The sequence below is a fragment of the Triticum aestivum genome, chromosome 3B (genome assembly GCF_018294505.1).
Source record: "Triticum aestivum cultivar Chinese Spring chromosome 3B, IWGSC CS RefSeq v2.1, whole genome shotgun sequence".
Taxonomy (NCBI): domain Eukaryota; kingdom Viridiplantae; phylum Streptophyta; class Magnoliopsida; order Poales; family Poaceae; genus Triticum; species Triticum aestivum.
Window position 1 is genome coordinate 365,791,785 of NC_057801.1, and position 21,978 is coordinate 365,813,762.

Sequence of the window (21,978 nt, forward strand, 5' to 3'; positions counted from 1 at the left end):
CTTTTGTGCAACAGTTCAACCTCGACGCTTGTGGCAGTCCCACAAGGACGAGTGTGGTCTATGATCAAATTAGGTCAGACCCGCCTCTTCCATCAGTGCATCTCCCCCCTTCCTTCTCTCTCGTCCATAACCTCGGCCGCCGGCCACCCCGGTACTGCAGGATGATGTGAAACAATCAGTTTAATTTCACATTGACTAACTCGTCACACACTTAGGTCAATTTTTGATTTAGTATAATTCAATACGAAATCTAGTTTCACTTCAAAGACCGCTACTATTTGTTTCCTAACGCCACAAGGTGGTGAACTTGTTTAGTGAGTTTCCTGATGCATGTTCTGCAAGCTGTCGGTGTAGATTGGAGAAGGAGAAACATCCAAAGTGCGAGTTCTGTGACGTCATCATTCGCCCAAGGTATCTCAATAATTCTTAGTTTTAGTTTTGTGTTCAGGGGATTTCTGGATTGTTGGCGCAAGTGATGCGTTCTGTTTTTGGCTGTTCAGTCGACGTACGAGAGCAAAATAAGCACTGTCTATGTAGAAGTGCTGTTTGAAACCCATTTTTAACTATGAAATCCGTAATGATTAAGATTTTTGCATGTTATTTAATTGGGTGAACCATTGGATCCCAAACAACTCCAAAAATGCAATGAGGCCCTAAGTGTAATAGTACTGGGATGGGGAGATCTTCCTGGGAAGCCTCCATGTTTGGTCAGGTTTGGTTGCCTTAAAAACATGCCTTCAAAAATGCTTTTCTGAACAGATTATCATGTATATCTTGCCTATGTAGCTCGTAAAAATGCACTATGTACAAAAGAAAAATACACTAGGCCTACCAGTTCACTATGTATGTTATTACCAATTCATAAATAAGCACATATGAAAGTTCGATGAGTGTTATTGAAATAGTTTGGTTCATTGGTTTTATGTTATATGACAAACCACTATGATTTTTGAATCAGTTCGACAAAAAATTGTACAACAACTCAGACTCTGAGAGCTATTTAAGTTTGAATATTTTTAAGAATGATACATATATGTTGTACTCTCTGTCTATACAGTGCATTTTGCAGTTCTGTGCTAAAAGATGGATTTATCTATTTTGCACCATCTTCACCAAGTCGAGCATGCAGCAGCCAGGGGATACACGGTTGTTGGGAGCCGTCCAAGTCGAGCTCTGACCACAGTCAAAGTGGGACTGCGACCACCATCTAATGTAAGACCGCGAGAGCCAACAGGATGTCTTTGTCTAGCCTGAATTGGGATGGCTTCTTTGCAACTACAGGTTAGAAAGTTCAACATGTGATTGGAATTCAGTGCAAAAAACTGCAGATTAGAAGTTCTAGAATGATTTTTTTCTGGTTTCATGCAATCCTCCTGTGGAAGCACTAAAACACGCTACCTGTTGAACTGATACTGAAGACAAGCAGCAGGACCAAGTGTGCTGGAAGTTTTTTTGTACCCATGTGCGGAAGCACTTTATTTTTGTGATAATTATTATTGTGTTCATGTGGGTGCTTGAAAAGTTCTGTACAAGAATAAGCCTATGATTTTTGTGCTAAGGTCGGTGCTATGGATAATATGATTCATGTACATGTATTATATGTGTGGAAACAATTTTTGTCAAATGATGAAAGGAAAAATGATTTGAATTAAAAATATTGATCAGTACGAATTAAAAACGGTGGTCTGTTCGGAATAAAAGAAATGGTAGAAATTCAAATGTAAAAGTTCAAGCAAAAAAGAAACCCCATGGAAATTCAAACGGTAAAAGTACAAGTGGTAAAATGAGAGAAGTTCACAACATCATTGTAAAAAATATTGAGTTCAAAAAAAGAAACAAACAAAACATTTTGTTTTTGAAAAATATATCATTCAGTTCGACGATATAAACTATGTAAGTACATGACGATGATACCGTAAACCATTGAAACTTTAAGAGGAAAACCTTACCCAAAAAACAAAGTAAAAGTCCAATCTATGAAATCGTGCTTAGTACAAATCCATACGGAGATCATTCGAGTACTTTATTTCCGGAACGAAAAATAAATTTATGACAGGCTTCACCGTATTCGAAATTACTTTGTGAAATAATACATCAGTACAAACACACAAAAAGATCAGTACAAGTATTCTATTTTTTCTGACCAAAAAACAACACGATGGGTTTCACTGTAATCCAAATTACTCTTCAACGGTTGCGAATTTGAGAAAACGTTCAACATGACTAAGTTTGGTATTTTTTATATCTTTCCAATCGTATATTATTTGCCTCATTTCGACAAACTTTTTAAATAAATCACGTTCGAAATCAAATTTGACCGTATTCAAATTCGTTTTTAAACCGTAAGGAATTAGAAAAACATTTCAATACGAAAAAGTTGCGCATTTTTCCTAGCTTTCCAACACCGTATCATTTGCATCAATCCGACAAACTGTTTGCCAAAAATTGCAAAAATACGTTTCTCCCAGAATTTCACCGTTTTCCAAATTACTTTTAAATCGTATAGAATTAGAAAATACAATACATATATGCAAGATGCGGATTTTCACATGCTTTCTAACACCATCTTATTTGCTCAATTCCGACAAACCGTTTGAAAACTGAGTCCAAAATACGATTCACATTTTTGTTTTGAAAAAACGGGTTTTCCAAAACTGCTCTTAAATCATAATGATTTTGCAAAAACGTTCAATATACTTGAAATATAGTTGTCAAGAGCTTTCCAACAATGTATTACACGCCCCGTTCCGACAAAAAAAATGCAAAATAAAAATTTAACTAAAGAAGGTGATATGTTAAACAGAACTGAAAGCATCTCTTCAACCGCTCGAAAATTAGCAGTACAACTACCTGAAACCGTCAGTTCAAGTAGGGTAACAGAATAGCCCAGATCTCTCTCTCTCTATATATATATATATGTGTGTGTGTGTGTGTGTGTGTGTGTTTGTTTGTTTAACAGGTCGTCTTCTTTAGTTAACTTTTTTTGCATATATATCCCAACTATTCTGCAACCCATTCCTGAATAAGCTATTCAGGAACCATTCCTAACTTCCCAAAAACAGATAAACTAACTGTGCGTCATATGTCATATTCCATTTAACTGTCGAGCCGACTTTTTCTGGCACCTTTTTCCGCATTGTTTTTTTATCGTAATTTTTTGAACCGTTTATCGAAATGATGCAATTGATATATCGTTGGATAGCTATTGAATAGGCAGAACTTCCGTATGTTGATCGTTTCCCCGAAATCCTTATAGTTTTTAAACAAAATTGAAAAAATAAAAATTCTTCAAACGCGTTTTCGGTGTTTTTGTGAAAGAAATTTTCAAATCGTTTGTCGGAATGATGCATATGATACACCTTTAGAAAGCTATGGATTAGCCCGAACTTTGGTATATAGAAGTCGTTTTCAAATTCGCCATGGTTTAAGAACAGTTTTCAAGAAACTAACGACATTTTCGTCATTTCTTTCTGAACAACTACAGTACAAGCTAACTCATCGGCCAGAATAGCTAACTAACGTATGATGACAAAGCTAACTGCCCGTACTTAAGGCACTTTTTTGGTTTTTTTCCCGGATCAAGCTAACAGCCGGTACTGAAATAGTTAACTGTTGAGACTACGACAGTTAAGACCAAGTTAACTACCGAGACTTTTTTTGTGAGGGTTAAACTAACTGTCATGAATACCGAGGTTAACTTCCAAGCCTGCCGAGTTTAACTGTTAAGTTTTAACTGCCACAGTTTGGACACTTAACTGCCACGGGTAATATAAAGTTAACTACTGTGATTTTGCCAAGTTAACTCCTGTTTTTTCCATAGGCAACCTTTTCATGGTTATAACTGTTGCAAAATAATAAAGTTAACTTCTGAACATTTTTCTCTGTCAACTTTCAAATTCTTAACTACTCTAAATTATAAAGTTAACTGCCAATTTTTTAATGCCAACTTTTCCCTTTTTTTAACTGCTACAAATTATGAAGTTAACTATTATGGATGCTGCCATGTTTTAGTGAACTCCAAAGTCATTCTACCATGTTTTTGTGCTAACTGCTCCATGTACATAGCTAACTGTGAACGAAGAGGCCAGCACGCGACTCGGGGCTCGCCACTGGCTAACTGCAGATGTGGCAAAGGGTTACTGCGCCTGTTGGAATTCTCCTAGCTGCTGCTCTACGTGCAAATTCCCAGGGAGAATGAAATATATATTTTTCTGGTTCAATTGCTTGTCGCATCCTCACAGAAAATCAAACATGTATACAGATATAGAGATGACCTTTTCTCGTTTCTACATGTCTCTCGTCCTCAACAACAGTTAACTAAATAATTCAGTTAAGCTCTTTGCACTTTGGCTAGTTAAATGTAAATGAAACACTCATGTACTTGAGCACATTGGGGAGGTGAACACCATGGAAATATTTGTCCTAGTGGATGGACTTGGGATCGACATCAAAGTAATATTCTTCAGTATTGTTGTCATCTTGCTCTTTCTTCATCTCCATGGATGGGGGATGTGAACACCATAGAAACCTTCACACAGTTGAGAAAAGTAGCGTACTAAATGTCCCCTATGATCAACAGTTTTAGATCAGAGGAGATGCAAGGAAAACCGGATTAGATCTCCCATGTTTTTGAAAAAATAGCTAATAACCTTAAAACCTGTTGAGCACAAGGATTCTTGGTACAAATGGACAAACCTAGCATACTCATCTATCAAGATGTACAAATGTCTGATGGACTAGAGCAACACTCATTCATCTTCAGCATCCTATGGAAAGCATCAAATTTACTCAGACATAAGATCTTCTTCTGGTTACTTCTACACGACAGGGTCAACATCAGGAACCTACTAAAGAGAAAATCCATGTTCCTCAACTCATATGAATGTGAGTTGTGTAATGATAAGACAGAAGAAACTTCACTACACTTATTCTGGGATTGTCCTTTTGCAATGCAATGTTGGAACTCAATTATGCCTACAAAGAGAAGAGGTATCTCAAGCTTTGATGAATTTGTTTGGCTTTGTCAGTCCTCCCAAAGGAGTGTGGTATAGACATTATCATTGCTAGCTGCTGGAGTATTTGGTCCGTGAGAAATGATAAGATTTTCAAACAGGCAGTGGCCCACCTTATGTGCTGGAAATATTACATGAGAGAAGGTCCTAAAGTGCTCATGCTGAGAGCAAAGGCTACCAAGGCAAGCAAGATTCAGTTCTGGACGGATAACACTTTGTAAATTTTTGTAATATTGTAGAACCCACGGGCATTGGTTGAGGCGATTGAGCCTGTTTTTTTGTACATATTGAACTATTAATAAAAATATACCATAGAACTATTGTTCTACGGTCAGGGTGTCAAAAAATAGCTAATTTGAGAGGAATAGCTAACTTCCTTAGTCATCTATAGAGCGTGTGAAGTTGTAAAATATGGTCGTTAACTCAAGACGTTGGCATCATTGTCCTCACACAAAATTAGAATAGTAATGCAAGGAGGTAACATATTTTTCATTGTTTAGATTATGTGGACAACTACTGCTACATGTGTAAACAATGTGGTGAGGTATAGATGTGATTTTCATCAGTTATTTTAAGAGAAGAAGAAAAGAAACGAAAATGTTGCAATGCAAGAAAACATGTCTCCCTAGTATTGTTTTTAAGTGCAATAGTCAAGGTTAACTATCACATGTTTTTTTATAATTGTTCGAAACATTTTTTACGCACCTAACTGCTATGGCCTGGGAAGTTAAGTACCTCGTGTTTTACTCTAGTTTTTCTCATGTGGATATCCCTCCTTTTTTTTCTAGTGAACAGTCTCTAGTTGCAGACCTTAACCTAGATAATCCAATCAGGTAACTGCTAAAGGTACGTGTCAAAAAAAACTAATTGGTACACGCTCCTGAGTGAAGCTAACTGCTACAACAGGGGGGATATGGTCAACATAGGGAAAATGCTAACCGTAAAACCCATTTTTTGCATGTTCTTGAGGCATCCCTGCAAACTAGTACTAAAAACATACTAACTGTTGCTCCCCGTCACCTCGCCGTTGTATCTAAAACTTCAGGTCTTTTATCCACATAACTAAGCACTTAAATACTTTTTTTTTAACAAAGAGGTAGAGCATTTTCTACCTTATGCATTCAAAATGGGAAAAAGTACCCAAATGACCAAAGTCATTTACATGAAGGTGATGTTAACGCCGCACACTGTGTGCAGCAGGCCATCACCAGACCTGAGTTAGGATACAAAGCACAAGGTGGGAAAAGAAGAGGCAACTCTCAACAAGCTAATTAGGAGTGAAAGCATTTGCCCACACTAAAGGTTTTGTCTATCATGTTGTTTAGCGCGCAGGCGCCATAGCCTGATGAGATCGACAACCTTGTTGTATAGTTGTCTCTCGTTCCAAAAGGACCCATCAAACACCTGAGCATTCCTGGCATTCCAAAGGGTGACTGTGCATGTTGCAAAGAGAACATACCACATATTGCCGGTCAAAATCGCGGCTGCTGTGAACATAAGAGATCTCCTGCTACCATAGAGGATGTGGCATGTTATTGTATCTCTAGCTTGGACCATAGAGCTTGTGCTAGTTTGCATCTAAGCAAGATGTGGTTCATTGTCTCCACGGCTGGGCATAGATCACACCCGTTATGTGACACAAGTCTGTCCCAATGCTTTTTTAGCATATTGTCTCCAGTGTTATGTCTATCCTGGAGGGCAATCCACAAGAAAACACGGTGCTTGTGCGGTATGATCCTGTCCCAGATATATTTAGTTGACGTATAAAGCTTTCCTCTAAAAGTGAGCACCTTGTAGAAATATGCAGTAGTAGCACATTTGTTTTCCAAAAGAGGCACTCTGGTGTCTGGCGTACCTTCCTGTAGCTGAACATTACTTAATATTGCAGATATGCCCTCTAGCTCCTGTGTTGCTATGAAAGAGAGGTTTGGATGTAGTTGAATGTTCCACTGCCCATCTCTGAACTGTTAGGCGACTGTGCAGAACTTGGACGTGGAGAAGGAGAAAAGTGTCGAGAAACATGTCATGAGCCAACCACAGTCGTGTCAGTGGTCGTGCCAGAAGGCAGTACCCTGTCCATCCCCAATCCTGCATTTGGTAGCCTCCATAACCACTCGTAAGGTGGACCTGAAGCCTCTCCAGATAGCGGTGTCCCGACTTTGTGGAGACCAAGAGATTTCCTTCTGACAGTATGTGCGTGCAAACCAAATGTAACATGGAGCTTCCCTCTCCTGCAAGATCTTTGCCATGAACTTGCAAACGAGGGCCCTGTTGTGTGCTGCAATGTCTCTTACTCCCAACCCTCCATTCTCTTTTGGCAACGTGACCACTTCCCAAGCGACAAGGCATTGTCCTCCCTTGGCCTAGTTCTTTCCTTGCCATAAGAAGCCCCTCAAGATTTGTTCAACCTTCTCTAGTGATTGTTGTGGCCATAAAAAACAGCCCATGAAGTGGTTGGGGATCGCTGCCAAGACTGCGTTAATCAAAGTGAGGCGACCCCCCCCCCCAAGACAAAAAAGTAGCAAGCCAGCCAGACACACGGTTGTCCACTTTGTGAATCACATACATGAACAGGCCATGCATGATCTTGCTGAGAGAGAGGGGTAATCCCAGGTATGTGCACGGGAAACCTGCAACTTGACACTGTAGAACATCTGCAATACTCTGGCAGGTTTGTTGGTCAAGACATACTGGCATAAGAGTGCTCTTGTGGTAATTGATCTTTTGTCCCGTGAAATCACTAAAAGCCTGTAGAATCCGTTTGATAACTCATGCTTGCTGGATGTCCCCTTGCATGAAGATCAACGTGTCGTCCGCGTACTGCAGGATTGGAAAAGGGCCATCGCCTACAAGTGGGTGCATAAGGTTCCCCGCTTGGTGTTCCCTTTTGCAAGGCTGTTGCAAGACATCGACGGCCAGAATGAAGAGGTAAGGAGATAGAGCATCCCCCTGCCTTAAACCACTTCTTGATAAGATCCTCTCCCCAAGAGTTCCATTGATTATTATCCTGGATGAGCTAGTTGATAGGATATCATGTATCCATCTGACCCATCTGCTCCCAAAGCCTCTGGCTGCGAGGATGAGCTTCAAAGCATCCCAGCTGACACTGTCAAACGCTTTCTGGAAATCCAATTTGAGCACTATCATTGGCTTTTTCCTCTTTTTTGCCTGTTGTACCAGTTCAGCTGCCAGTGCAAAATTTTAAGCTATGCATCTTCGAGGCAGAAAACCAAATTGTAGAGGGTGTATGAGGCTCGTAATGAAATGTTGAAGCCCCCAGTGCCGGAGCCTGCGCAGGGTGTGAGTCCAACTCCATCCAGCACGTCGCCGCGGGGGGGGGGGGGGGGGGGGGGGCTGGAGGCAGCCCCCATGCTCTCTCTCCCCGCGACTCTGCCCGTGAAGCGAAGGGTACGCCGGTGATCCTCCCTCTTGTCATTGCCAGCGGGGGGGTGTCCTCTGGGCAACCTTCGTCTTCAAGCTGCGGGGCTACGCCAGCCAGCCCCCGGCTGGCGACTGGTGGGGCACCCACCACCTCCCGAGCGACTTCCGGAGCCGGTGGAGATCTTGGCCATGAGCTTGCGTTTGCTCATGGGCGTAGCGCGGTGCGCTTCGGGTTATTTGGTGAAGTGATGCGCGGGATGGTCCATCTTGGCGGGGAGCTTGCCAACGTCGACACCAGGCTCGAGGCAGAGAACCGCCGCCTGGAGGATGAGTGGAAGCGGTTGAAGGTGGCCATCAACCTTGGGAAGCTTCGGCGTGACGAGGCTGAAGCGCACGCAGCGGTCTCGCTCACGGCTTCTCGTGAGGCTTGCGCCTGCGCCATGGAAGAGGCCGAGGCGGACAACCGCCGTCGTGAAGCGGCTGAGGAGTGGGAGCGAGATCTTCTGTCTTTGAATGTTGTTCTGCTTCGCGAAATCGAGGAGCATCGCACCCTGTTGGCCTCCTCACCAGGTGAGGCGGCCCTTGCCGAGGTGGAGCTCCTGAAGCGTCATGAGGACTTGACGCTGGAGGCCGTGGATCATAGCTTGGCACTGGATAGGCTGGAGGTGAGGGAGCGACAGGCCGCCGTGGCTGAGGATGCTGTCGCCGCCTGAGAAGTTCAGGTCCAGGTGGAGGTGGAGGAGAAAGTGGCGAAGGCACGTGCTGAGCTAGCCGAGGGGCACCGCCTGGACCTGGAGCTGCTCAAGGCTGAGTTTGAGGGTCGGACCTCCGTCCTGAAGACCGAGTTGCAGGCAGTGAAGCAGCGCGAGGGCGCTGCCCGGGAGGCCCTGGCTTCTTCCGAATCCGCCCTGGATTCTACTCGCGCCGAGATATCCTCTCTCCGGAAGCAGGCCGAGGACACCGCCTCCCTCCTGGAGAAGGCCTTGAGTGAAAAGTGTCGCCGCCTGATGCTGGAGCGCGAACACGGCCCCATGCTCCAGGGTCTGCGCGTCAGAGCCAACAACGCCTTGGGTGCCGTTTGCGATAAGAGCGCTCCTCACCCGCACGAGAGTGACTATGCCAGCCATCTCCGCTTCTTCACTGATATCGTGACCCGCCTGGAGGACCAGGCCGCCAAAGCCTGCCATCTCATTGAGGAGAGGAGCTGGGGCCTCCTTGGGCGCGCGCTCTCGCGCATCTTCAGCAACCTCCTAAATCCTGATTCCCACATCGATTTCGGCACCGTGCTAGCCCCCGTGCCTGCGGCCACCCAAGACAAGCTCGCCAAGTGGGTGGATGGCCATGTGGATGCCTTAGTGAAGGAGCTGACCCCTGAGGATGACACGGCTGTGCTCGCTGTCGAAGGAGTTGGCGCGGATGATGATGACAAGGAGGACGGCAACCTTGACGCAAGCAGCATGAAAGGAGGTGATGAAGAAGAGGCATCCAGTTAGGCCCGCGTTTCTTTTGCTGTAATCTGTGTAATGAAGACTCAAACATATTCTTGTGAGACCATTTTGCAAGGGGATGCCCCCTATGATGTGTGAGATTACTAAACACTTTTGAAGTGACATCCGGAGCGAGGCCCAGCAGGGCTGCGGGCCACTGAGCGGGGTAGTTGTTTGTGACTTATCTTGGGTTTCTTGGGTCTTGTATGGGGCCAGGCACCGCGGCCGGGCCCCTTCTTCTGAGGTGAGCCTGCCACAGGCTCGCGAGGCCCTGTACCCCTCGAGGGGCCTGCTAGCCTATCGTGGAGTGCCTCGTGAGGAGCCAAATGCCAGATCGTGGCAAGGTGGGCGCGTGGAGTGGCCGCACCTTCGAGCCCCCAACGGGGACGATCAGCGCCGGCGCGCACACCGTACACAGCCCCCGCTCGCGAGGTGCTAGAGGGCAGGGTAGCGGTCACGAGCTCCAAGAAAAGAACGCAAGGACTGAAGGCGAGAGAGCGACACGAACAAGAAAAGAAAAACTCCCTTGCGCTCCTGAGGAGGGTCCGCCGTCCTGAGGGTCCTGGTGGTCGCCGCGTCTTGGTTCACCTGCGATCCATGGTCAGTGTAAGCGTGCCCCTGCGACGTTAACTGTACCCAGAGGCTGCCGCTGTTGGGGATGTCGGCAGGGCTTGGTGGTGTTTCGAAGGAGAGCTCGGCCTCGTGTATGTCCAACGCCCAGCCTGGCGTGGGGGATCGGCCGGGGCCCTCTCCTAGCGCGTGCCTTGGATCCATCACGACGGAACGTAGGCTTCCCGGCAGTTCGCACCAGGGGTGCTGCCTGGCCGCCTAACACTCCCGCTCCCTTCTGCCATCCTTTGGTCCTGTTGGTCAGGGGTCGGCACTCCAACGCGGCCCCTGGCAGTGTCATCTGAAGCAGCCCCGCGCCGAGGGGGCATATTTGGGGCGGCGCGGGCTGCTCCATGAGGCTGGTCGGTGTCGAGAGGCTCTCTGTGGCCCCTGGGAGAGGGCGCGCGGTTGTGTCGGGGGTGAGCGCGCGCCCCCACCATCGCCTGCAACGTGGGGAGGGTGCAGAATGGCGCCGCCCCCCTGCACGCCGCATCCAGCAGCTCAGTGACCCGTTCCAGCAACGCATCTCGGCCTCTCTCAAGCAGCCTACACCGCAGGACTTTGCGGGCCATGATGACCGTCGCCCGCATGTTCGCTTGTTCCCTGCGCGAGTGTGGAGCAGTTGTTGCGGTGTAGTTCGCAGATCGCGCAGCTGCGCGGCTGCGGCGCGGCGCCAGAGGAGAAGGCTGCGTTGTGCGCCCCCCGCGGTCGATCGCCCCCGGCGAAACGCGAGCCGCGAGCAGGGCAGAGTGGAGGTCTTCTTCGCTGGTGGGTGCTACCGAGGAGGTCTGGACGACCCAGTGCTCGACGTGGGCTCTCGGGGCATCGGCCATGGCGTCGGTGGAGCGGAGGAGGACTGGTCGACGGAAGAGGGGATCCGACGCACCCCTACCTGGCGCGCCAAATTTTAGATTTCGGGATCCGGCAACCCGTGAGAGGTTCGAACACTGGGGTGCGTGCGGAGATCTCAACCTGCCCAGCCTACCTACTCGCAATCCTCCCTAGCCTAGTGTGTAGAGCTCACAGAGACACAAAGACAGAGATTTATTCTGGTTCGGGCCACCGTTGTGGTGTAATGCCCTACTCCAGTGTGATGTGGTGGATTGCCTCGAGGGGCTATGGATGAACTAGTACAAGGATGAACAAGCCTCAGGAGGTGAGGTGTTCTTGAGTTGGTGTGGTGCTCTACTTGCTCTGGTTTTTTGGTCCCTCTCTATGGTGGTGGCTAAGTCCTATATATCCTTGGTCCTCCTCCCAAATATGAGCGGGAAGGGATTCCACAACGGCGGGATTTGAAAGGGGACAAGTAGTACAGTCTATCTTGACAAAAGTAGTCTTCGCCTGCGAAAAGCTTCTGGTCGTAACACTGCGGTGGGCTCGGGGATGACCTCCGTCCTGCCGTCCTGGCGGTCTTGGTCTTGTTGCACCAGAATGGAAACCTTTGGCTGATTCCTCGGGACTCTGTGCCGGTGGCTTGCCTCCCTTGCACCAAAGAGGAAATCTGCGCTCTGCACCCGCCTGGTGCCCGCCTGGCCTTGGTCGTCATGGCTCACGTCAGCTGAGCCTCATGAGGTAGCTGCATAGAACTCTCCGCCCCTCAGGAGCCCTCCTGAGGAGGCCAACTCCTTCGGGGGTCTTGGTGTCATCCGCCTCGCTAGGCTCGTCCCCTCGCGAGGGTCTTACTATGTTGGTGTTGAAGCTGGGCCATACCAGGTCGTCGATGGAGCCAGGTGGTGGGCCGCAGGCAGGCAGGATTGGATACCCCCAAGTCCAGGACACCGACACCTTCCCCCGCAGCCGGGCTGACGGAAGCCTTTCGCTTGGAGGCGCGCTCGATGGGGTCGATGCGGATCCCGTCATACAGCTGCTGGATGTGCGGGCTCCGGCGGAGAGAGGCGGCGGAGGCGCGTGGGGCCAGATCCACCGCTTCTGCAGCCTCTACCACAGTACGCTCACTTTGCCACATTTGGTGATATCATCGCCATGATCAAGCTTTCGCTAAACCTAGGATCCGGAGGATTGACACGTTCACCATTCCCACCATTCAGGAGGTGGCACACGAGGACGAGGACCGGCTTTGTCTCAAGCCCGTCCTCCTTCGACGCAGACACCCTAAGCTTCACATTCTCTGTCAAGCTAAGCAACAATCGCTCGGCCTCTGGCATTGTTGTGGTCGGTCCAGCCAGCACGGACCACAGTCACTTCCTATGCTTTGACCTAACTGTGGGAAAGATCGAACACCACACCTGCAGATCCATCCTCTTCAAGATTTGGCCTAAAACCCTCACTAGGGAATTCTGTTCCCACACGCTGCCTCTGTTGCCTTCTATTGAATGCAGACACTCACCCAAAGCTTTCGTCCCAAACTCGCTGATCCCTGATGTTGAGCCTCTCCTATCACTCGCAGGCGAGAATCATTTCCACAGGCTGGACATGTCCCTAGCCTAGATTAGGGCATAGGCCCATCAACTGATGATAACCAGGACGATCTGCACGAGGCCCGTTCGTCCAGTGCCAGGCCCGCTAGTTGGCCTGCGACCAGTGGGCTTTCTCTCTCCTGTCGCGTGCACTGATATGCTGCACGGAGTCTGCACGGTCCTGCCGCTTGAAGTTGCTACTCGCTTCTGCAGCTGTCGTGCTACATCCCTCCCACCCACCGCCGCCGACCAAAAGAGCCACCCACCCACCCTATAGCTCCTGGACCCCTCGGCTGCGACCGCTGCCGTCGACCACCCAATGTCGGAGGGACCACCGGGGCCGGCCCAGCACTTAAATACTTAACTACTAAAAGCCAAAAAAGTAAACCTAGCAAGAGCCAAACACATTTTTAGAAAATGAACTCCTTTTATGTAGTTTTTCCTTTCTTTTTTACATGGGGAACTGCACTATTCCTTGTTTTTTTTTGCTTCAGTGCTATCTTTTAATAGAACAAACTTCGGTCATCACTTGAACTTAACTGTTGAATGAACTGCACATCCCAGGCGGCAGCGGCGCTGGAACTTAACATAAGTCAACAGGAGTTAATTAGTACTCCCTCCGTTTCAAATTACTCGTCACTGAAATGGATGTATCTAGAACTAAAATACATCTAGATACATCCATACGTGCGACAAGTAATTCGAAACGGAGGAAGTAGCAGCAATTAGCTAGAACAATTAACAAAAAAGTAGCTGTTAGCAAGGTAGTAGGCGCGCATGGTGGTAGACCGCTCCCGGGTGTTGCTGTAGGCCGGCACGTCGTCGTGGCATTGCTGCAGTAATTAAGAAAAAGTTAAAATCACTAACTGACGAAATATGCATGTACTAGCTAACTGATGAACAACACACTGCTGGATTGAGGGGTCACCATGCGTTAACTGCTAACTGCTGGGATCAAACACTATGATCCCACGCGCCCTGTAGCTAACTGCTAACTGCTAAAACACAAAATGGAGAGCAGGGGCGCGACGGGATGATGACCGTGGTTACTAACCGAGTTAACCGCTGGAGAGGAGCCACTCCTCCCGATTTGGATGGCTCAACAGCCATGACCATGGAGGGGAGAGAGAAGCACCATGGGACAGGAACACATGTAGGATCTACGGGCCTGTAGTGGAGACCACCTCGACAATGGGGATTCTGGTGGAGCTGAAGGTCGGAGGGACGAGCCATGGCAGCGGACCAGTCGCGTGGGGCGCTACGACGGCTGGGTCGGCCAAGCTGGTGGTCGGTCGTGTGGGTGGCGCTGGATCGAGAGGTGGTGCGCGGTGGTGTGGTCGAGAAGGCAGGGTGGCCGCGGGGTGGTGCCAAAAAAGGAGGGAAGGCTCACAGCAGCGCGTTAGGGGAAGAAGGGTGGTTGTGTGCCGGCGCTGGCGGAGGAGGGAAGGCGCTCGGCGGTGCGGTCGGTGGAGCAGGGTGGTCATGCGGATCCCATGCACCCGTGGCCCCTGGACACAGGCGTGTGGCAGGGTCGGGCGGTTGTGGGCCGGTGTGATCAGGGCGGTGGCGCGCCGGTGGGGTAGTTCCCCGGACCCTCGCTCCCTCGCTCGCTCATTCAGGAAAAGAAATAGTTAGGAGCGGGGGTGGTTTCTGAATAAGCTTATTTAGAAACTCTAGAGGAGGTTGCAGAATAGTCTATATAGAAAAATGAGTTGGTACTCCTAGAGTACCTACTCCTATGCCAGGTGTCTCTCCTTTGCGTGGGTGCCCAGGTTGGTACTTAAACTCATTCAATTTTTGATTTAAGAAAATAGCAAATTATTATCCTACGCAGAGGTGACGTCTGTTGTTTGCCGATCCATGTTTATAGGGATTCTGGCCATTATTCTAACGGCGACTCCTCTTATGGCCATCATAACTTTGCTTACGTATGTAGGACAGCTTGTGGAGGGGGAGACGACGTCCGACCACGACGACGGGATACACACGAAAACGTCATACGACGACGACGAGATATGTAGCCGGCGATGAAGACGACTGCGAGATACGTAGCCGGCGACGAAGATGACAACGAGATATCATAGCCGGTGACGAAGACGACGGGCGAGATACGTAGCCGGCAACGGAGACAATGGAATACCTTATTCATCTCATTATCCCAAACCAGGTATGGATCATCATTCAATACTTCCATTGAATTTCATGTGTTTCTGTGCGCTTGTTTTGATCGGATCTAACAGAGTAATGTTCTGCGGCCTTACAATTTGTCCTTGCAATGGCGATGAAGATGGAAAAAGGCTTCGTGCGGCACATGACCGGCGGCGGAATGACGACGAAAATGAGATTTGACGGCAGCCGGCGGACTGACATCCTAACTCAACGTGTGCTGATGCGTGCATGCAGTTTTTTCCAGTGTATTTTTCAAGAAATCTGAACGCACAACAAGTTGATGCTTCAGTGAATTAGCTATTTTGATGACAAGGTGCATCCCGTGATTGGTGTTCCATTTTCTAATGGTCATGTACACATTATGGAGACGTAGAAGCAAACTGCATAGGCCTGCTCCATCCATTTTCTTTGCAAATGTATTCATGTGTACTAATTAAGATGAAACTTTATCTAGGAAGTATATATTTGATTTTTTATTGCAGTGATATGTAATGCTCTATTTGCATGATAGTGTATATACCTCCTTCATAGAGTACATACCACTCACAAGAAAAATAGTATGCATCCTCTCTGCAAAATGGAGTATATATGTACTTTTTTTGGGTATATGCTCACTCATGGAAAAGTAGCATATACCCTCTCCGCAAATTAAATGTGGTATATACTCACTCACAGACAAGTAGCATAGACTATCGAGCAAATTATATTATATATTATACCCAAAAAAGCAGCATATAGCCACTTGCTCATGAAAAGGTTACATACCCTTTTTTTAGAATATATCTACTCGTTCAAGAAAAAGTAGCATATACCCTTTGCATCTTAAATGTGGTATATGCTCCCTCACAAACAAATAGCATATAGAATATTGAGCAAAATAGCAAAAAAAAACATTATACCAAAAAAAACCTTCTCAGCAAAATGTGGTATATACTTGTTCAAACAATTTAAGAAGTATATACTCACAAGAACAGTGAGAAAATATAGTATATACTATGAGTACATGCATGCGTAAAGAAGTAAAATATGAGTATGAGTCGCAAGATCAAAAAAGTAGGCGGCCAAGTAAAAAAACAAGCATGCACCGGATTCCTTAATTCTTGGAGGTTGTTTACATCCCAACAAAAAAGTTGTTGTTTCTCTACTAGGCGTGTGGGTGATAAACGTGGCAATCCAACAACCAATCACCCGGATGGGAGTACATACCCCCGGAAGTATAAAAAAGAAGTCCTATATATATAACACCCTTTAAGATCTTATTCTGCACACCCGAACCTTATTCTGCTAATACCCACCCGAACATGAACCAGTATGCAAACGAACCGCACAGCAACCCAAAAAGAACAAAAATACCCCGTGAGGCTGTGACCCTCCCATAGTCCCATCCACCGTGCCATCTTCCCCCGCCCCATCCCTTCTTCCCCGCAGGCGCCATGGCCGCCCCTCCACCTGCCTCCAATCCTCCGACCACCTTCTTCCATGCCCCTCCCCTCCCCCTACCACCTTCTTTTGTGGCGGTGGCCCAACGGGTTTGACCTTCCCCGGCCATGGAACCACCTCTCACCGTTGCGCCACCGCCCCACTCTGCCGCCTGAGTGCCTCCAGGAACCCCTACTGCCGCCTTCCCCTGCGAGACCGCTGCACCCTCGAGCTCCAGCCGATCCAGAGAACTGCGCCGTCGGCTACCACTGACTCCTACTCCGGCGACCCTGACGGAGATGTCCTCAGCCCGCTACTTCCTAGAGCACCGACGCGCCCACCATCTGCGTCTCCATGGATCCAGCGGAATCTGGGCCACTTGATCTGGGCTCCCTTGCCGGCGAGCCCCGACAAGCTACATCCCCGACCCCGACCCAGGTCAGGAGCAAAGGGGTTCCCTCTCCTCGCCCCTAGGCTCCTCTGAGCGGCGATTGGATCCACTGCCTCCCCTAGCGCACACACTTCCTACCTCGGGGGTGGATCCTGACGGGATCCAGGCCGGTGCCACATCCCCCCACCGGTGAGCCGGCCCTCTGCCCACCTGAAATTCCAGATCGGGCCTCCCCCAAGGAGTTGCTGCGGGATCCACACCGGTGCCACATCCCCCCGCCGGTGAGCCGACCCTCTGCCCACCTCCGCCGCTAGAGCAGCACGACCGTGCTCGTGCAGTGCATCGTGACTTCGCGTGCAGTACAGTGGGTGTGTGCCCCCTCGATTTCTCCTCCTCGACTCCACTCCACCATGCAATTCAGCGGGGTACACCATGCAGCTCGGGCAACACGCGCATGCGGTTCGGTTGTGCATGGGAATGCAGCACATCGCATAGGTGGTCAGAGGGGAGGATGGTTTTGCGTTCATTTTTTGTTTCTGCGATTGAGATCTTCAGTGCACGACAAGCGACAGGTCCGGGGCCTCCTCCGACATGCTCTGGTGTTGAAGACCTTTCTCTCTCTACTGCTTGTTGCCTGATTCCCTCCGCTTTCTCTATTTTGCAGGTCCGGCAGCACTCTCGTCCTGCGATGCCGGGGTGCAGTATGCCTGTGTCCCTCGATGTGGTGCGGTGCATCGCCAACGTGCAGTTCGCCTTGGTCCTTCGAGGTGGTGCCATCGCCGGCGTTCAGTTTGGGACTTTTTTTCTTCAGATTTTGCTTGTGTACAACACTGCAGTACACGTGAGTCATCGGTGCGGTGCAGGCGTGCGGCTAGGCGTTCTGTTGCAGTTCTTTATAGTTGATTTTCCAGAGTTACAAAGACTTTTTGAGAAAAAAATTGAAAATCTGTGGACGCTACAGTTCAATCCGTCTCTATATTATCGAGAGGTTTTAGCGCATTTGTTTCATGTGTTTCAAAATTCAATTGACTATATCAACGCTTGCAGTGCATTTGGTCCTCGAATGTGGTTAACTTTTGAGAGTAATGCTGTTCACTTGTGCCTAACGTAAAAGTGCGAAAAATTAGCGAAACTACAAGATAGTAATGCGGTTCACTTCGATATATGTCGCGGTTCATTTGCCCTCGTCTCTTCGGTCCACATTCGTTTGTAAAAAATGTTAAAAGAAAAGACAACAAAAACTTGTGTGAGAAAGTTTACGCCCGACAAAAGAAATTATGCAGCTCGCTTGCCTGTCCGATGCAATGTGGTTTTCATTCTGAAGCAGTGCGGTCGGCCGTATGAACAACGATGTTGTTCATCCTGTAAGTGCAAAATAATTGTTATGGAAGCGGAAAAAGTAATGCGGTTCACTTCTTGATAGTGTTGTGGTTTATTTACACCCCATGTGAAGTGCACTCTACTTTCTCGTCCTTGAAAAAATTACATTTGAATAAAATAAACCATGCAGTTCTCTAACACGTCTGATGCAGTGCGGTTTTTCGTCTGATGCAGTGCGGTTTTCAGTCCGATGAAGTACCCACGTCGATTTGGGTGTCGCGAAAAACAGAGTGTCCGCATTTTGATAAATCTAAAACTGCTCTTAAACCGTAATGAATTAGAGAGGGTGTTCTACATGAAAAAGTTGCGTCTCGTTGATCTCTTTCCAAGGGCATATCATTTGAATCATTTCAACAACCGGTTTGTAAGAATTTCGCAAAAAAACGGCCGCTGCCACTCATCGTCCGCCACACGATTTTCAAAATTAACTTAAAACTGTAAGGAATCTCAAAAACATTTCAACATATGAAAGTTGTGTCTCGTCCATAGCTTTTCAACGGTATATTACATGCCTCGTTTCAACAAATGGTTAAAAAACTGGAGCGAAAACAGTACCGAAAATTTGAATTTAAAAAAAAAACAGAATTCCGCGATTCAGTAAATTTGAAACTGCTCTTAAACTGTAACGAATTAGAGAAAATTATAGATATGAAAAAGATGCGCCTCGATGATATCTTTTCAACGGTGTATCATTTGCTTCGCTCCGACAAGCGTTTTAGAAGAAATCACGAAAAAACGCTCGCTGCCACTCGTCATGGGCCGCACCATTTTCAAAACTGCTCTTAAACCGTGTGGAATCTTGAAAAGTGTTCAACATGTTGAAGTTGCGCCTAATCCATAGCTTGGTATATTACACACCTCATTCCAATACACGGTTAAAAAAGTAGAGCGAAAACAGTACCAAAAAAATAACGTGTGCAGTTTTTTCTGACGAGAAGTTCACTCGTGTGAGTACTGCAGCACACTTGGTTCAAAGAATGACGTGCATTTGCGTTAAGCGTGTAGTACGGAAGTGTTATCAGAATAGTTATTCTGCACACCACTTCCGCACTACACGCTGAACGCAAGTGCACGTCATTCTTTGAACCAAGTGTGCTGCAGTACTCACACGAGTGAACTTCTCGTCGAAAAAAACTGCGCGCGTTATTTTTTTGGTACTTTTTTCGCTCTAATTTTTTAACCGTTTATCGGAATGAGTCGTGTAATATACCTTTGAAAAGCTATGGATTAGGCGCAACTTTTACATGTTGAACACTTTTCGAGATTCCACACGGTTTAAGAGAAGTTTTGAAATTGGCGCGTCCCATGACGAGTGGCAGCAAGCGTTTTTCAGCGATTTCTTCTAAACTGCTTGTCAGAACGAAGCATATGATACATCCTTGGATAGATATAGTCGGGGCGCATCTTTTTCATATATAAACTTTTCTCTAATTCGTTACGGTTTAAGAGCAGTTTCAAATTTACTAAATCGCGGAACTCTGTTTTTCAAATTTTTTGAAATTTTCGGTACTGTTTTTGCTTTAGTTTTCTAAGTGTTTATCGAAACGAGACGTATGATACGCCGTTGGAAAGCTACGGACAAGGCACAACTTTCATATGTTCAAATGGTTTTGAGATTCCTTACGGTTTTTAGTTAATTTTGAAAATCGTGCGGCTGACTTCGAGAGACAGCGGCTATTTTTTTGCGAAATTTTTACGAACGGCTGGTCAGAATAATTCAAATCATACGCTGTTGGAAAGATATCAACGGGATGCAACTTTTTCATGTAGAACACTCTCTCTAATTCCTTACGGTTTAAGAGCACTTTCGATTTTACCGAAAAGCGGACACTCTTCTTCGCGAGACCAAAATCGTCATATTTACTGCATCGAACAGAAGAACGCATTGCTTCAGACAAAATACCGCACTGCATCAGATGGGCAAGTGCACTGCATGGTTTCTTTTTTTTAGATGTATTTTTCTCGGACGAGGAAAGAAGAACGCACTGCTTCAGACGAAATACCGCACTTCATTAGATGGGCAAGTGCACTGCATGGTTTCTTTTTGTTTAGACGTATTTTTTCTCGGACAGAAAAGAAGAACGCACTGCTTTATCGGACGGGGAAAGAAGAACGCACTGCTTCAGATGAAATACCGCACTTCATTAGATGGGCAAGTGCACTGCATGGTTTTTTTTGTGGGACGTAAATTTTCCCAAACGAGGTGGAGTGCACTGCTTCAGACGAAAAACCACACTACATCGGACGAGCAAGCGCACTTCATGGTTTCTTTTGTCGGACGTAAAAAATTTCAAGAGTGTGCTACAAAGTCCTTCAGAGCGGACTTTTTTAAAGACCGGAGTGCACTGCATTTTTCTTTTTCTTTTTCTCTAACAGAGTTTTGATTTTCCCGTAGTGCACTGCATATATATTTTTGGTTTTAAAATGAAATATGCAATGAAATGGTTTTAAAATGAAATATACACAGGGCCAGTGTTGGGTTCTCCCCTCTCACTGTGGTGGACGACACCAGAGTGGCTGAATTGTTTTTACAAGTAGTATTGAACTGCAGTTAACTGTATTGTACTGCAAACTCAGTTTTCTTATCTACACTGTCAAACAACTTTTCTTCTCTACACAGCTAAATGAACTGCAGTTAAACATTTAGCGGTCGTCAGCTAGGCTGCGAGGTAGACTGCACGAGATATGGATGAATCTTTCCGTTGCTTTTTATCAAAATCCTATTATCTGCACAAGAGCAACAAAACCGGGTGTCTTCATCATCAGGAAAAAGGAAAATTGTAGCCTTGTATTGGTTTCAGCGATGGAGCGCCGCAGAGGTGGCTGTAGAACCGGACGAGCGGGTCGGCAGCGACAGTGTGTGTGGATCCGACGGTTGCAACGCAGCAGGAGGTCGACGGGCCGGCTGTGTGGATTCGGCCGTCGCGGGCACAGCACGAGGTCGCCGGGGTAGGGGAGGGTGGATTCGGCCATCGCGGACACAGCAGGAGGTTGCCGGGACGGGGGAGGGTGGATCCGGCCGTCACGGCACAGAAGAAGGTCGCCGAGGGCGGGGAGAGGTAGCAGCAGGGGGGTGAACTGCACGCGCGGCCGAGCCGCACCGCCGGTGGAGCTGCCGGACTGGTGGCCGCACTGCCCACCCACGAGGACCGAACTGCAGGTCCACGATGTCGAGTGGTGCCAGATGCGAGCTCGGTGTGGAGCAGGCCGCCGGCGTGGTGGTCGACCCGGACTGCACCGGCTGGAGGTGGCAGCAGGTCGTCGCGGGAGGCCGCCGCCCCTGGCTCCGCCGGTGGGGAGTCTCGGGGGGCTGCCGCAGCCTGGATCCATTGCCGGGACTGGGACGACGGGGGGGGGAGGGGGGGCTGGCCGCGGCCTGGATCCGGCTGAGGCTCTTGCTGAAGGGTGGCCGGGTGAGGGGTGTCTCGCCGGCGAGTGGAGGGAGATCGCGGGTGGGGCGGGGGCGCAGGAGATCGACGCGGGTTGCGGGGGTGGGGGAAGGAGGTGCTGTGGTCGTGGTGGGGAAGGGAGAGATGTGGTGCGGTGGTGGGTGGGTACGAGGAGAAGTGGGTGGCTGGGTTGACCTGTTTCTTTTTTGTTTCGCTTCAGGCGGGTGGGTCGGGGTGTTAGCAGAATAAGCCAGATTGATGTGCAGAATAAGGTCTTAAGGGGTGTTATCATAATAGACCCACCTATATATATATATATATATA

General features: G+C 47.8%; 2 long non-coding RNA genes across 2 annotated transcripts; both read left to right on the forward strand.

The window, feature by feature from the left end:
* Nucleotides 1-14,718: 14,718 nt before the first annotated feature.
* LOC123065397 (uncharacterized) lies at nt 14,719-15,556 on the forward strand. The gene is made up of 2 exons (XR_006431021.1): nt 14,719-15,073; nt 15,194-15,556. It is a non-coding gene; the product is annotated as an uncharacterized lncRNA (long non-coding RNA).
* Nucleotides 15,557-16,363: 807 nt separating this feature from the next.
* On the forward strand, nt 16,364-17,944 carry LOC123065398 (uncharacterized). The gene is made up of 2 exons (XR_006431022.1): nt 16,364-17,457; nt 17,550-17,944. It is a non-coding gene; the product is annotated as an uncharacterized lncRNA (long non-coding RNA).
* The last annotated feature ends 4,034 nt before the right edge of the window (nt 17,945-21,978 follow it).